Here is a 10158-nt window from a genome sequence, read left to right as displayed (position 1 = left end):
ACAATTTGTGAGAAGCAGGAGAAAGAGGGACACCAAACAGAAAAGAAAGGATGGTGAGGAGAAGGAGGGACAGTAGTTAGAAGTGAGAAAGACTAGACTTGAGAGTAAGAGAGGAAGTAAGAATAGAAAGAATAAACATCATGGATGAAAGTGTAAGGGTAGACGGAGGGAGAAAGCATAACTAGGGCCAACAAAGAGATGTCAAGTTCCTCAAATAACAAAATTAGGGATGAAAAGGAAGCAAAAGATATCAGGCTACAGAGAAGAACAATGTTATAAAGAATAAAAAAGAGGGAGAAGAACTGAAAAGGGTAGATGAGGAAGGACAACTGCCAGTCAGTTATCAAACAAGAGAATTTAGAAAAGCTAACAGGATTGCTCAGTTTTGGCAAAATGCAATACAGCAGTGCACACATGCATGAGTGTTTGACAAGGATAAAATAATCAATACACTTTGCTTGTACTGTAGGTCCACTTAAATATTTCAGAGGTTTTCAAAATGAGAGAAAGAAGCCAAGTGTGAGGGAAATCATATACAGAATTCTAGATGCAAGTGCTTGAAGACCCAGATTAGCCCTGGCCAGCCCTTGTACCACCTAGGGCTGCTAGACATTTCCAGCATGTGAGATTAGGGGTCTCCTAACCATTTTATGTTCACTCACTGAAGCAATCTGAGCAAGGGGGGGGAAAAAAGTAGAAAAATGCAAAAGAAACATGTTAGAAGCCTGTCTTTGCAGTTCTTACACTATTTAATTAGAACAACAGTATTTCTGTGGATGGGGACAGAAAAGGACACTGGCCTGGGAATGGGCGGCTGTGAATACTTCTCAGAGCATCCACGTATAAAAGGTCAAGCCTCAGTGGGCCCTGTGTTTCCTGATGATCAGTTTTAATGTTTCTCTGTGGTTACCACAGTGCCATAATTGTTTTGTTGTGGTTCACTAGGGAAATAAGTGACCTGCTCTCAGTAAATCCCCATTATTAACCTTTTATTCTTTTATATGTTAACATCATCTCTTTCCTTTGATTATTCAAAAGTTATTTGAAATTAAAGAAATAAATACTTCATGAACATTTTAATTTAATTGGGTCAAGGAATACAGAAAGCAAGAATCTCTAAGATGCATCTCAGACAACATCTTGGGGTTACATTTCAAGAGTATGAGGGAAATTCACAACTCAGAATTATTACAGGTTTATTTTCAACAGTTATTTTCAGATTTTTATTATGCAAGGTAAAAGCTTGCCCTCTTTTTGTTAGCAATATATCTCAAAGATGAACTTCTATTCTACCACTGCATATTTCCCTCCTCTCTTTTTAAATCATTTTTCCAGGCCTTGGTTTTATACAATATCAGTTTTAATTTTTTGACCTCTGTAGGAGTCTGGGCCGTGCTGGAGGGAAGTTAGTGCAGGCAGAAGAATGCAAGGACGAAGACAAGGCCAGCAAAATAAGGCTGGCAAAAACACACAAGATAGCAGATAAGTGAGAAACATCTGTGGTCAGCAAAAGCACACAAGTCTGAGCAAAACAGGGTATGAGATAAGGGAGTTTTTGGCAAGTTTTGGGCTTTACGTGCTAATTGCAATTCACCAATGCAAATGCTTGTAGAGGCGCGTGAACAGCGTGTGCAGATAACCTGTAGCCTATTAGAAGATAGATGAGTGCGTGTACGGAACTTAGTAGAACATAAATGTAACCAGGATTGGGAAATAAATGGATGATCTGATCATCATATTGGTGCTGTGTCATTCCTGTTCCCGCATGGAGAAGGACCCTGGCATTTTGGTGACCCCGACGTGATCTGCTAACGACGTGATCTGCTACCGACGTGATCAGGTGAACTGTCCATTTGGAGCCGATGTGATTTACTATCGACATGATTTACGACGTGATAGAATTGTCGCTGATTCTGATAGAATCGTCTGAACAGAAGCCGGAGGAAAGCGGGGGTGTCAGTCAGTGTTACTGGAGGTAAGCCAGGCTGCCCGAGAGAGGCAGGAGCAGATCTGCGCTAAGCCGGGAAAGTAAGGGCTTAGATACTGACAGCCTGGGGCTCGCTGCATCAATGACAGAAAAGGCTGCAGTTCAAAGTTTGATGCAGCTCGCAGAGGAGACATAGATGGCTCTCAAGGAAGGGGATTTAGCCACGCTGCTTCTCTGGTGTAGACGTAGAACATTAATCACTAATACCGATCAGTTGTATGATGAAGAAGTTTGGAAATCTATTGGGACTGATTTGTGGGAATCGATTCAAGCAGGGAACAAAGAAGCGAGAAAATTAGCACCTACTTATCGAAGTGTTTGATTGATAGTGGAAGCAATGAAAGGTTGGGCTTGTGTTGCTGCTGCTGCTGCTAGCGCGATTGCTGCCGCTGAGTGGAAGGAGAGTGACAAGGAGGAGAAAGAGAAGGAGGAAAAGAACTTGTTATTTGATGGTGTGCCTGCGTCCTCTAAAGTGGTGTGTCCCATGTCAGAAAGGGAATTTTGGGCAGGTCCTAGGTTTGAGATCGAACCCTGGGTGCCGCCAACAATGCCCTCTGCCCCACCTTTGCCTGGTTCATCTCCTCCTGATACTTTGTTGAATTCCATAGACCCAGTTAAAGTGCCGCTCCCTATGGATGTGGATGATGAGTTGTCTCGAGCAGTCTATCCTAAACCTCATTCTGAACATCTTACTAGTCTGTTAAAAGAACAAGAGAAAGCAATGTCTGACCTTTTGGATGAAATGCTACGGCTAGATCGTGGGTCAGCCAAACAGGCTATTCGTGAGGCATATAAAAAGGCTCATCAAGGCATAAGGGATGGTTTTAAAGTGGTTGAAGAGAGCGTTTGTGGGCCAGAAGCTAGGGGTGCGCCCGGTGGGCAAAATAATTCTGAGAGACCCCCACAAGAGATTACTGAGGAGAAATTGAGAGAGAAGGAAAAAAGAGCCAGAGCTTGGGTAATGCAGTTGTTAGAGGACAGAGAGATGACTCCAGAAGAGACAGATAATTATCTGAGAAGTAAATTTGGAAATGGGCTTACATCAAAGGAACGGAGAGCATACGCAAAATATAAAGAGTTAGAGAAGGGAGGAGGAGAAGTTAGTTCAATGACTCCATTAAAATGGGTTGCTGGATGGCTGCAGGGTAAAGACGAAAGAAAAGGACATGAAAACAAGGCCGCTTCTTCGGCATCCAGTCCTCCCGTGCCTGATCCACCCCCCCCGCAGGACCCTAATTATACTGTCGGGCAGAGATGGAAGGGGGTGATTGAACATGCAGTTATAGAAGGGCAGATGCTGCCACCTAGTGTCATTGCAATGCCAGTTGCCGTGCAAGGGAACCTGCGAGTGTGGCCTCCATTTGACTGGAAGACTGTGAATCAGTTACAAAGAACAGTCATGGACTTTGGGTATGATAATAAACAAGTTATGACCATGATACAATCTTTTTTTCGCAATCAAGATTTAGTGCCGACTGATATCAGAGCACTTTTGGAGATTATTCTTCCCCCTACTGCTTTTATGATGTTTAAAGATAGATGGCAGGAAAAATGTGAGATTGCAATGGTAAACAACCTCCATCAGTTGAATGGACATGATCCCTTAAGATTTGCTACACTTGATCAACTTATGGGGACAGGACAGTATTGTAATGGAGCAGCACAGGCAGCCTTGCACCCTCGTATAACACAACACTCTCAGGCACTGGCCTTAGAGGCGCTTCAAGAGCTGCCTCAAATTGGAAAACCGAGACTGCCTTATCATCAAGTGAAGCAAAAGCCAGATGAGCCATATATGCAATTTATTGATCGATTGAAAGAGGCACTGGACACTGCACCTAATCTTACACCTGATGCTAAAACAGCACTGGGGAAAGACCTGGCATATCAAAATGCAAATCTAAGATGCCAAGAAGTGATTGCCAGTCTCCCACGAGGTGCTAGCCTGACACAGATGGTTGAGGCATGTTCACGATTGCCACCATTATTGGGGGAGCAAGAAAAGGCTACTATCCACGCAAGAGCCCTTGCTGCAGCTTTAAGACCTGTTACAAGTCAAGGAAAAGGAAATCCCAGACTTAAAAATGCTAGGAAAAAGGAAGGATGTTTTTCTTGTGGTAAACCTGATCATTTTAAGCGACAATGTCCTCAGGCAAAGAAAGCTACCATAACAGTGCCATTCGCCGGTACCTGTAACCGATGCGATAAATTTGGGCATAAGGCCAGCGAGTGTCGATCAAAATTCAAGAAAAACGGGAGCCCCTTGCTGGGAAACTCCTCGCAGAGCACCTTTCCAGGGGGTGCGAAGACACTCAAATTCACCCAAGTGGCGGCTGCCTTGACGAGCTCTCAGCAGCCACCCAAGGAAGTGCAGGCCTTGATTTGGCCATGGGAGTTGACATCACAATAGTAGGTGATTCAGTGCATGTACTTTCTCCCGCAGTTACAGGACCATTAGGACGTGGACTTAGTGCATTATTGATAGGACGATCCTCGGCATCAAAGCAAGGAATTATGATTATTCCTGGATTAATTGATTCTGATTATACTGGACAAATTGGGATAATGGTGAGAATTCTAAACCCTCCAGCCACATTGCATAAAGGTGACCATATTGCTCAATTAATTCCGTTTTGAGCACATGTTATTAAGAGTCAAGATCGTGAAAGAGGCGATCAAGGATTTGGGTCTACTGGACCAGTGACTGTTGCCTTTTCACAATTGATCACCAACAATAAGCCTATGAGAATAGTCACAATACTTGGGAATGATAGAGTTAAGATCTGCTCTGAACAAGTCATGCTTGACACTGGAGCTGATGTCACCGTTATACCATATGCTGCATGGCCATCTTCTTGGCCTTTGATTATGGCATCCAACATGGTTGTAGGAATTGGAGGAGCATCCCCTACACAGCAAAGTGCACATTTTGTTACCATTATAGATGACAAAGAAAGACTCAGAGCACAAGTGAAACCATATGTACTGCATATGACACTCTGGTTATTAGGGTGAGATGTCTTGTCTCAGTGGGGATGTGTATTACAAATGCCTTTTTAGGGGTGGCCATTGTAGCGAGCGACCCCCGTCCTGTTTTAAAACTGAGCTGGTTAACTGATACTCCTGTATAGGTGGAGCAATGGCCGCTACCAACTGAGAAGCTCGCCCATTTAAGGGATCACGTGCAAGAACAATTGAATGCTGGACACCTTGTCCCTTCTACCAGTCCGTGGAATACACCTGTATTTACCATCAAAAAGAAGTCTGGAAAATAGAGACTGTTACAAGATCTGTGAGCAGTTAATGCAGTTCTGCAGGACATGGGAGCACTTCATCCAGGATTACCCAATCCATCCATGCTCCTTCAGGGCTGGGACATTGTGGTTATTGATTTGAAAGATTGTTTTTTTACAATACCTTTACATCCGGAGGATTATGAAAAATTTGCCTTCTCTGTCCCTTCTACAAATAGAGCAAAACCTTCTGAGAGATATCATTGGGTAGTGTTACCACAGGGCATGAAAAATTCTCCCACAATATGTCAATGGTATGTGGATTTAGCTCTATGACCCTTTTGAGAACATCATATCGACTGTATTTTGTATCACTATACGGATGATTTGTTGCTTTGCCAAAAAACACCCATCTCTGAAGAATTAATTCAAGAACTGATAGAAGCTCTAAATATAATGGGACTCGTTGTGGCCCCTGAAAAGGTACAACGGACTGAGCCATGGAAATACCTAGGGATGACTTTAACTGAATCTACTGTTAGGCCACAGAAGCTATCAATAGTACAGAAAGTGGAAACATTAAATGATCTACAGAAATTGGTGGGAGATATTCAGTGGATCCGCAGTATTTGTGGCATTACTAACACAGATTTACAGCCTTTATTTAAGTTGTTGCAAGGAAATTGTAATCCTCAAGAACCTAGGTCTCTAACAGCGTCAGCTAAACACGCCCTGGATAATATTTCCCTGAAATTGAGTGTTAATTCTGCAGCTTGTATTGACCCTGTTCAAGCATTACAATTGTTTGTATATAATACAGAATCAGAAGTATCAGCTTTTTTAGGACAATGGTGTGAACAACAGTCTAATCCACTCAGAATTATTGAATGGTTATTTTTATCGGCCAGGGGACATAAAACAATAACATCATGTGTGGATGCGATAGCAAGTATTATTTGAAAAGGTGTTCAGCGAGCAATATCTATTGCTGGAAAGGAACCGGATCAAGTAGTTGTGCCGTATGCACTGGACCTAATTCAGGCTATGTGTGAATCATCTATGTCCTTCTCGCTGGCTGTGATGAACAAATCCTATCAAATTGACAACCATTATCCAGAGCATCCACTATTTAAAACTGCTTTAACAATGAATGATGTTCCTGTCATTAGTCGACAACATTTACAGGCTTTAACAGTATTTACAGATGACAGCAGCAAGACCAAAATGGCAGGATTTGTTTGGAAGGAGAATGGAATATAGCAATCAGAACACTTTGTTTGTGATACATCTGTACAGATTTTGGAGCTTAAAGCAGTGATTGCTGTGCTTAACCACTGGAACATTCAAGTTTTAAACAGTGTGACTGATTCTTTATATGTGGCAGGTGTAGTGCAACGTATCGAAAGGGCCTTGTTAGGACATGTAAACAATCCCACCCTTTTTCAGGCTTTTGTTGACTTACGAAATACTGTTAATCATCATACGCATCGGGTTTTTATCATGCATATAAAGAGCCATACTAGGCTCTCTGGAGGTCTTGTAGAAGGCAACGCTCGAGCTGATCAGTTGGTTGCCGCTTTAGCAGACATGGATAACATTGTTCAAGAAGCCTATAAATCTCATGCCTTTTTTCACCAGTCTGCAACTGCATTATGCAAGCAATTTAACATCCCTAAGACCCAAGCACGGGCAATAGTGGCTACTTGTCCAGACTGTGCCACTCTCACACCGCTACAGGACGGTGGTGCGAATCCTCATGGCTTACAGCCACGGGAAGTTTGGCAAACTGGTATCACTGTATTTCCGCCTCCTGGGCGTCTTCGCTACTTACATGTCTCAGTGGATACCTGTTCCTCATTTATATGGGCCTCTGCTCATGCTTCTGCCTCGGCAGTAGCAGCTCGTCAACATTGGATGCAAGCAATTGCGGTTATGGGGTGTCCAAAGAAAATTAAAACTGATAATGGTCCCGCATATCGGGCAGCCTCCACCACTGCCTTTTTACAACATTGGGGAATTCAGCTTCTCCATGGAGTACGACACAACTCTACTGGGCAAGCAATCGTTGAGCGCGCCCATCGTATATTGAATCGTATTTTGAAAAAACAGGGGGAGACAGGGGATTCCCCTCATGAGATATTGGCAAAAACATTATTTGTTTTAAATTGGCTTAATATACGTGGAGGGCAAGATGAACCGCCTGCGCGAATACATGTGCAAACAAACAAGCATGATTATTCTTTTCAAAAAATTCAAGTGCAATTGTATTCCCCTCAATCTGGACAGTGGGAGGGACCTATGCAGTTGTTAACTTGGGGAAGGGGTTATTCTTGTGTTTCTACAGGTAGTGATTCACCCAAGTGGGTCCCCGCAAAGTGGGTGAAACCATGGATCGTGAAGAATGACGACACCAACTCTGTGTCCCGAGGCACTTCAGAGACACCAACATCGATTGAACTTGGTCCTGACACCGTTGTTAACGGCACTACATCCAGCAAACAGTGAAGTTCTTTGTCTTTTACCGAATCTGCAGTCATTTTAGGCGGCTATTCGAACACAGCCACTCACCATAAAACAGCTTGAAGAACATGACACAGCTTGTACGGAACATGGTCTAAACTGTCGACCTTGGGTTTTTATACATTGTGCATGGTGCGACAGGGGAACTTGGAGAGTCACGCATGCTCATGATCGGGAAAGTGTGTATAAATGTCACTTGTGTGCTGACTGGATTATCTTTTACACCGAAGCAGATTGGTTGTCTGATTTTATAGGTAGGTCAGTATATCAGCGATAAGCTCTTGGTACAGAAGGACAGATTAGAGTTTTTAGAGAACAACAGCAGTTTTCTAGGGCTTTAAGCCTAATTGAAGATCTTAGGCAAAGAGTTTTAGCAGAAATTAGTTTTGAGCTTTGTAAATGCTTAACTTTGCAATGTATTAGGCAAAATAATAAGGTAGTAGATAGGAGCTGTGGTGTTGGAATAAACATTCCTCGAAGCTGGCAGGTGCACAAGGATAACTGGAAAAGAGAGGTAAAACGATGGCAAAGTGTCAAACGTTGGCGATGTTTATTTTGATTTGTTTTATAGCAGGTAGTGAAGGGATTTTTGACATTACACCCAGAACAAATATTTGGGTAACGTGGACAAATACAGCTGGGATGTCAGATTTTTGTTTGAGTTTGCAACAGGTGGATAATCCTTTTCAAACCTGTTTGATTGGCATTCCGTTGCAGGAAAATGAAACTGACTTTGATGGGTACTGGAAACAACAGAGGGTGGACCTGACTGGTAGCGAAAGTGAAACTTGTTTAAGTCCAAATGGCATCTATGTTTGGCCCACTATGCGTAGTGCAGCCTGGCAGAAGACAGTCATTGAAAATTTAAATCAATCAGCTCATTTACCTTTGCAGGAGCTGGACTTGCTAGCTAGCGTTGTGCCTGTCGAGTATGTTGATGTTACTGTAACTAATATGCAGGACTTTAATGATACAGTTCCTCAACTCCAGCCAGTGAATGGCACAGGAGTGGTTTGTTTCAATGGCCCATGGTATGTTTGGTTGGCACGGAGTGGACAACAAGGTTTGTTTATAGGTTGTCAAAATGTAACAGGGCATTCTCCTTGGAATGATTTGAAAACAGGAAGGTTTACCGTAAACACCAAAGGAGGTTTTAAACTTCCACCCGGAGTGTTTCTGATTTGTGGAGATAGAGCATGGCCTGGTATTCCTGTACGACCTGTTGGTGGTCCATGCTACCTTGGGCAACTAACATTGTTTACTCCGCACATGAGAGAGTTATTGAATGCCAGTAGGAGACATGAGTCAAGATCACGCAGATCTGTTTGAACCTTTGACGACACCTGCAACGACAACGTACGGCTACCTTCATTAGCCACTGTTATAGCTACTTCTTTCTTCTTTCCGCAAGGAATGGCTGCCATAAATACAAAAATATATACATAGATTAGCATGTTGGAGTGAAAAGCAATTTAATCTAACTTCGCAAATGCTGAGTGCGCTGCTTACTGATGTTGATAGTGTTAGGCATGCTACTTTGCAAAATTGTGCTGCTGTAGATTTTTATTATTGGCACATGGGCATATATGTGAAGATTTTGAAGGAATGTGTTGCTTTAATTTGTCTGATCATTTGCAGAGCATACACCAACGATTAGCGGAAATGCAAGATAACATGAAGCATATTAGAGAGGGACATGGTCCTTTTTCAGATTGGCTCATTGGTCTTGGACTGAGAGGTTGATTACAAACATTGGTCAAAGGAGCATTGATGGTATTGATAGTATTGCTGCTTTTGATGTTGATTCTTCCTTGCTTGTTCCAATGTTTACAGCAGATGCTGCAAAGTTTGGTTGAGCAAAAAAAAAAAAAAAAGGGGGGGAGATGTAGGAGTCTGGGCCACGCTGGAGGGAAGTTAGTGCAGGCAGAAGAATGCAAGGATGAAGACAAGGCCAGCAAAATAAGGCTGGCAAAAACACACAAGATAGCAGATAAGTGAGAAACATTTGTGGTCAGCAAAAGCACACAAGTCTGAGCAAAACAGGGTATGAGATAAGGGAGTTTTTGGCAAGTTTTGGGCCTTACGTGCTAATTGCAATTAACCAATGCAAATGCTTGTAGAGGCGCATGAACAGTGCGTGCAGATAACCTGTAGCCTATTAGAAGATAGATGAGTGCGTGTATGGAACTTAGTAGAACATAAATGTAACCAGGATTGGGAAATAAACGGACGATCTGATCATCATATTGGTGTTGTGTCATTCCTGTTCCCGCATGGAGAAGGACGGACCCCGGCAGACCTCTAAAGTTTAGAGCTGTCGTAAAGCTCTAGATATCTCTACCCTTTCTTACCTAGATGGTCAAGACAGTATGCCAACAGCATGCTGGTTGTCCTCTCAAGAAAGGAACTGAAATGAAC

The sequence above is a fragment of the Strix aluco genome, chromosome 4 (assembly GCF_031877795.1).
Source record: "Strix aluco isolate bStrAlu1 chromosome 4, bStrAlu1.hap1, whole genome shotgun sequence".
NCBI lineage: Eukaryota > Metazoa > Chordata > Aves > Strigiformes > Strigidae > Strix > Strix aluco.
The sequence above is the reverse complement of the archived record's forward strand: the minus strand, read 5'-3'. Positions refer to the sequence as shown.